This window comes from Herpailurus yagouaroundi, unplaced genomic scaffold (genome assembly GCF_014898765.1).
Source record: "Herpailurus yagouaroundi ecotype Mexico unplaced genomic scaffold, PumYag 253, whole genome shotgun sequence".
Lineage (NCBI taxonomy): Eukaryota > Metazoa > Chordata > Mammalia > Carnivora > Felidae > Herpailurus > Herpailurus yagouaroundi.
In genome coordinates, this window is record NW_024412470.1 from 8,209,377 (window position 1) to 8,216,428 (window position 7,052).

At 43.6% G+C, this 7,052-nt stretch overlaps 1 long non-coding RNA gene across 1 annotated transcript; it reads left to right on the top strand.

The window, feature by feature from the left end:
• Positions 1-306: 306 nt before the first annotated feature.
• LOC121020897 (uncharacterized) lies at positions 307-4,989 on the top strand. Its single transcript, XR_005786345.1, has 2 exons — positions 307-493; positions 4,172-4,989. It is a non-coding gene; the product is annotated as an uncharacterized LOC121020897 (long non-coding RNA).
• Positions 4,990-7,052: the final 2,063 nt, after the last annotated feature.

Below are 7,052 nucleotides of genomic sequence, written 5' to 3' on the forward strand. Positions count from 1 at the left end.
CTTGGGGAAAAAGTGGCTTCGTGTGATTTCTCTTGGTCCGTTTCTCCATTTGTAATATGAGGAAAATATATCTCTTTCACAGGGTGGTTGTGAGAATTATACGAAATTGAAAACTCCTAAACCATGGGGAGGGGCTCTGGGAACCCCTATTTTCCGTTCGCTTCGTCATCCTTTATCAGCTCTAGAGCTGGCGTGTAAGTTTAATTGCAACAATGATTCGCCGGGGCCAAAACATACCCGCCCCCCGCCCCCGCTAAATCTGACCCTCCACCTACTCTGCTGCACCCACACAGCTGAACCTGCAGGAGAAAAGCACCGTCATGATGCCTGACTTTAGACTCATGGCCGCAAAGCACAAATGGGTTCCTGGCTGGCTGGCTGGCTGGTGGGACAGTGCAATCACTCTTCTGCTCCGTGACAATCGCCTGCCTTCCCTTCTCCCCAGTTTCATTCTGGGCTAAGGATCTCCTTCCCATCCAACAGGAAAATTGAGGTGAGTAGGGGACAGCTTCCACAAGGCCCCTCCACTGCACCTGTGTGTATATGGTATGTGCCTACGAGGGTACCTGTGCTCACAGCTGCCACCTGCCTTTTTGTCTGTGTGGATGAACTCTCCTCGCTGCATCCATGGCCTCCCGGGCGTAAACTTCCATCCCTCCTTGTTGATTCCCCCTGCAAGCCTCCCCTCTTTCTTTTGCATCAACAGATTTTGCTCTCTATTGGATTTTTCCTCAACATAAACATGTTTTTTTCCCCCTCCCATCCAAAAACAAAGACTGTTCCACTTCACTTCTCCCTCAGGCAGGACCCCACTCCTTGCTTGCAAAATTCACTTAAACATTTGTCTTGTCCTTACTGTCTCGGGTGTTTTCTTCTAGTCTCTCTTAAACTCCCTGGAGTCAGGCTTCCCACTCCACCACCGCCCTAAAGTGACTCCTGTCATGGTTACCGATGAGCTCTGTGTTAGTCTAGGAGTTATTTTGTAATCTTCTTGTCTGGTCTACCAACAGCGTTTAATACCGTTGGTCACTTGGTCATTTCCTTTTCTGAGAATGACTTTCCCCTCTGCTTTGCTTCTGCGTCTCTTGGATTTTCTCCAGCCTCACTATCACTCTTTCGTCTCTTTACTTGTTTGTCCTTACTTCCTCAAACACTTAGGAGCACCGGTCGTACGGCAGCTTTATCTTCCCAGACGCCGAGGCCAAATATTTTGGGGTCACCTGTGACTCCTGTCTTTCTCTCATTTCCTGCATCTAATCCACCTGTAAATTCTCTTGGTTCTACCTACAAATGGATTCAGAATCGGACCTCTCAACATCTAGGCTGCCGCCTTCCCGTCCAAGCCACCATCTTGTCCTCTATGAATTATTGTAATCATCTAACTGAGCTTCCTGCTGCTTCTGTCCCCTACCATCTCGTCTCATTGGAATGGCCCAAGCCACTCTGGTAAGGTGGATGACGGGCCATCTCATATTTCTTCCACGTGGTCCAATGGCTCCCACTTCATTCAGAGCAAAATCCAGAGTCCTTAAAATGGTCTGCAAAGCCCTGCATGATGGGAATCTCAGCTGGTTGGGATCCCTGGTGCCTCCCGTGTTGTCAGGCCCAGTGATTTGTTCTTGGCCCTCGCCCTGACTTTATGTGCTGACCATATTTGACTCAATTGATCATCTACCCTTCCCTCCTTTTTTTAAATGCTTTCTCCATTTGTCTTTTGAAATCCTGGTTTGAAATACTTGGTTTTGAAAACACTGGTTTTGAAATACTTGATTTACTGCTGACATCACTGGCCTGCTTCAGATGAACTCGCCTTGCATCATCCTTTTTCTAGCTTCCAAATGTTGTGTACCAGGGCTTATACCTGAGTGTTTTCGTTCCTCTCACTTATTCCCTATTCCCACGCCTTTCAATATCATCTGTATGTTAATGCCCGTGAAGTTCATGGCTACAGCACTGGGCTCCAGGTTTGTTCATCCTGTTTCTATCCTACACCTCTCTTCTATTGTACCTTTAGGCGTCCAAAGTCAACTCAAAGTCAATATATACAAAAGGCAGCTTTATTTTCAACCCTACATCTATTACTATCTTCAAGTTTTCCCATCTTAGGAAACATGCCATTTTCTTCGTGGTTGCTTAGGCTAAAGACCAGGGAGATTTTTGCTCCATCTTTTTTTCTTATCGTACCTCCAAACCCATCAGCAACTACTGTTGAGTCTGTATTTGAAATACATCATGAAATCTGACATGTTTAAAGAGGGGGAAGGGGTGCGCCTGGGTGGCGCAGTCGGTTAAGCGTCCGACTTCAGCCAGGTCACGATCTCGCGGTCCGGGAGTTCGAGCCCCGCGTCAGGCTCTGGGCTGATGGCTCAGAGCCTGGAGCCTGTTTCCGATTCTGTGTCTCCCTCTCTCTCTGCCTCTCCCCCGTTCATGCTCTGTCTCTCTCTGTCCCAAAAATAAATAAACGTTGAAAAAAAATAAAATTAAAAAAAAAATAAAGAGGGGGAAGAAAGGATGAGTGGATAGATGGGTGGATATGGGCCTAACTTTTAATCTCCTTCTATTCTTCTGGGAATTATTCTAAAGGAACTCTTTAGAATATAAATGGAGGGCCGGTTTTCTGGAATGTCCCACATCAATTCAGTAGGTTCCACTGTATACAGTAGGCGCCCAACTAATATTCATTAATTTCAGAAAAAAAGCATTATCAAGCCGTAAGATAAGTAGACCATCTAATACAATTTTCCCTAAATGGCTCAACTGTTTCACAAATATGCTAAAATAATAAAACCCCATCAATTTAGAGAAATATACAACTATGCCCATCTTAAAGCCAGGGAAAATGAAACACTGAAAAGTAATGTAAGTTGCACAAAGTATGGTAATGAGTCACTTAGTTATAAAAGGTAAGAGTGGGAGTAAGTAGACCAGTTAGGAGGCAATTTTAACAATCTAGGCAAAATATAAGAAATTTTCACTTATAGCATAGATATGTTTGGGGTAAAGACGTCTACAAAGCAGATATATTTGCAGATATATTTGCAGATATCAAAGCAAAAAGTATTACATTTTATCTCTGAGGTCTATTATCCAACTAGAAGCATGTATTCTAATAGATTTTCTGGGCAGTCACATCTCACATTCCTTCTCTGTTATGACAAAGTAATGAGGGAACACAATGTACAGATTTCACCTCAGGCAGCAGATTTTATGGCTAGATTTCATAGTTGGTTCCGAAGTTATTTATTCACATTTTGATCCAGGATCTTAGCTATTTCACCTGTGTGGGTTTCCATTTCCTTATCTATAAAAGTGAAGATTTCAGAATGGAAAGGTATAAGCTTGGAAGGGTACTTTAATCTTTTTGGGTTTTAGTTTCCTCACCTGTAAAATAGGGTCTATTGAAAATCCCTTGGCACCCCCTGCCTGCCAAAGAAATCAGAGGAAGGGAAACAAGGCTAAATGAATAGTACTTAAATAACAGTTACATCTACTGCATGTTGAAAATTGTATTGGGGTGCTTTGGGGGAAATTTGAGTACAATGAACAGAACAGTTTCTATGGCAGTGACTTTTGAGTCTCTAATGTGGTCCTGTACCCTGTAAATGACAAAGTAGGAGATACAAAATGCAGTATTGCTCACATTCATTGGATCAGATAATTTTCTTTTCCTGTAACACAGATTAATTTCTTTAAAAAAAACTTTTTTTTTTAATGTTTATTTATTTCTGAGACAGAGAGAGACAGCGCGAGCAAGGGAGGGGCAGAGAGAGAGGGGGGGACACAGAATCCGAAGCAGGCTCCAGGCTCTGAGCTGTCAGCACAGAGCCCGACGCGGGGCTGGAACCCACGAACTGTGAGGTCATGGCCTGAGCCGAAGTCGGACACTCAACCGACCAAGCCACCCAGGCGCCCCTAACACAGATTAATTTCTTAAGACACATTAGTTTTTTGTGGAAAACAATTTGGAAAATTGTCCATAGTTAACTACTTCCTAAATGTATATTCTCAATCTCCAAATGGTTCTGTTCTTTAGCACAGTTACCCGTGTTTCAATTCAATGTGATCTTACGTCTACGTCTTCCGACATCATGAGAAAGTACTCTCTGATTCATTATATAAGGTGGTCTAGCTTGAGGATACTATTCATGACAGTCTTTAATTCCCATTTTAGGTCAAATGTGTGAGGCTGGCCTCCTGGAGGCTGTGACTGAGAGAAGGAGGCAGCCGTGCCCAGATCTGGGGGAAGAATGCTTTCATCAAAGAGGAGAGAGAGAGCAAAGTCTCCGAGGAGGAAGAGAACCACCAGAGACGAGGGGACCCTGGTGCAAAGTTGGAGAAACAGGGAGGGCCGTATTACTCCAGGGCCTTGAGGGCTTGGTCGGACCTGGAGCCAGTTTGAGCGCTCACAGTTTTCTCTTTGGGCAATCTGGAATAGAGAATAGCAGAATGGATTTCAGTTTGGAACAGTCTCTTGAAAGGGAAGGGCGTTAACTGTGGAATTGGAGTAGGGGCAGGAGGCAAGACCTCCCCGGCCCAGGAATGAGAAGCAGAGAAAGTAGGTCTGCAGAGAAGGAGAAACAGCCGTGCAGAAAGGAGCCGAGACCAGGGAAGCAAAGAGAGAAAATCCTGATTGCTTTTAGCTTCTTTGTTCCAGCACCTTCCATGAGTCCCTGCTCTAATCCTTCCTTTAAACTGCATGAATGAACTGCATTCATTTAGTCAATTCGCCTTTCTTGCTCAAGCTAACTTGAATTGGATTTTATGACTTACAACAAAAAAGCTGTTAATCGATGCACATATAATTTCTGTGAGTTTGACGTTCTACGAAGCAAGTTAACGAAAATCGAGTCATGTATATGAGTCAGTCCCAGCTAAGAATCATTTTGCCAGATTTGGTTTCTTTGGTTTCTTCTGTGGGAGTAGCTAAAACACTGAAAGAGTAAAAAAAAAAAAAAAAAAAAAAAAAAGGGACAAAAAAGGGAAGGAAAACCCCTATGACCGCAACTAATTCCTTTCATATAAATATGTTTTTCGTATGTCCATAAAAACCCTTCTGTTTACATTCTATCCTCTTAGGCTTATTTTGCCCATATTTTTGAGATTTGATCACATCTTTGTCCCATAGCATTTCTCTTCCATCATGACAAGTTATTAATAATTATCAGGGATTTAAGTACATGAAAAATTAACCGTTTCTACTGCTGGGACCAGACTAAACATTTCTTAAAAGAGCCATAAATTTACTCTCATTCTTTGTTAGTCTTTGCATTATATTAACTAGAGAGCTGGGTTTTTGTTTTTTGTTTTTGTCACACTGAAAACCCATGTTTTTTCCTCCCTATAGGGAGAGCTTTCATCTATACCCCTGAATTTATTTTGTTAGTTGTTTCCTTCTGAGGAAGGAAGGAAACTTCTGAGGAAGTTCTTTCCTTCTGAGTCTTTTCTTTACCTTTTAATTAATTGATATGCTGAGAGTTCCATTTTACCTTGGGCCCCCATCCAAATCCTCCCCTTCTTCTAAGGCCTGGCTCAGATTTAATCTGCTGGAAACTTTTGATTGTTCCAACCTGAATAGATTTTTGCCTTCTCTGACTTGCCCTTGTTCTTATAAGCCCAACCACTGTGTTTAGAATGTAACCATTCCCGGGGCGCCTGGGTGGCTCAGTCGGTTGGGCGTCTGGCTTCTGCTCAGGTCACCATCTCAGGGTTTGTGAGTTCGAGCCCCGTGTCGGGCTCTGTGCTGACAAGTCAGAGCCTGGAGCCTGCTTCGGATTCTATGTCTCCCTCTCTCTCTGCCCCTCCCCCGCTCATGCTCTGTCTCTGTCTCTGTCTCTGTCTCTCTCTCTCAAAAATAATTAAACATTAACAAAAATTTAGAATGTAACCATTCCCCTCTCTCTCCTCCTTTAAAGTATGCATCCCCCCTGCCTTTTCAGTGAGGTTATACATTTTAGAGGATGAGATCTCGGTTTTTCATGCCTTGCCAGATAGGATTAGGTTTTGTTTCATAAAACAATACAGCCAAACAAGTTGCTGAAACAGAATGGAGACTGATGGCTTGTTAATGTAGAAGAAACATGGAGCTTGTAGTTTGGCGACGCCACGGTGGTTCCACCGGCATCAGAGACCCAGACATCTTGCTTCCCTTTGCTCGACCATCCTTCATACACGACTTCTCTCTTTCCTTGTGCCTTATTGTCCGAGCCAGCTGCCACAAGTCCGGCCATCAGGCCAACACTCCTAGCAGAGAGAAAGAAAAAGAGGGCTGGACAAAATGGCTACTCTAGAAGTCTCCCACAGTGACTATGTAGTTTTCCCATGACACTTGGCACTGTGCAAGTGTCATGCAGGGAGAACTCGGTATGTGCTGAGGACCATGCTCAACACTTTATAAATACCTTCTTCTGTATTTCACTCACTCCCTCACCATGGGGGATAGATATTATTGTCCTCGTTTTATGCATTAGTTATTTGAGGCTGGAAGAGCTCCGAGCTCCATCACCAGGAGCTGGCAGCATTAGGACTCAAAACCAGGTTTCCCTGACTGCAAAGGTGGTGCAATAGAATGCTCAGTGGCTTTTCCAAACTAGGTCAGGAAACATGAGATGAGGAATAATGGCACATATACTTTTAAGTGGGAAAGCGATAATTTGAGGAAATATCTTGTAAACGAATAAGTACTTAACTTAGGGATGGAGCACTAGGCACAATTCCTGACTCTGAGATCCTTTCTAGCTGGGTGTGCTAGAGTAAGTGATTTAACCTTTTTCTTAAGGATGCATACAATAGACCATGAAATATGGGATAGGCCTGCTGTAGGCTCAGATAAAGCATCAGCTTGTAGACAACCCCGAGGGATGGGAGTACGATCCTCTCGGAAGCCGTATTGTGTTGACATACACGTCCCTGTATTGTGTTGAATAGTACCCCTCCCTCAGTTCCTATACAACTGGCACCTGTGAGTGTGATCGCATTTGTAAATAGAGTCTCTGCAGATGTAATCAAGTTAAGATGAGCATATTGGATTAGGTGACCCCTAGATCCAATGACTG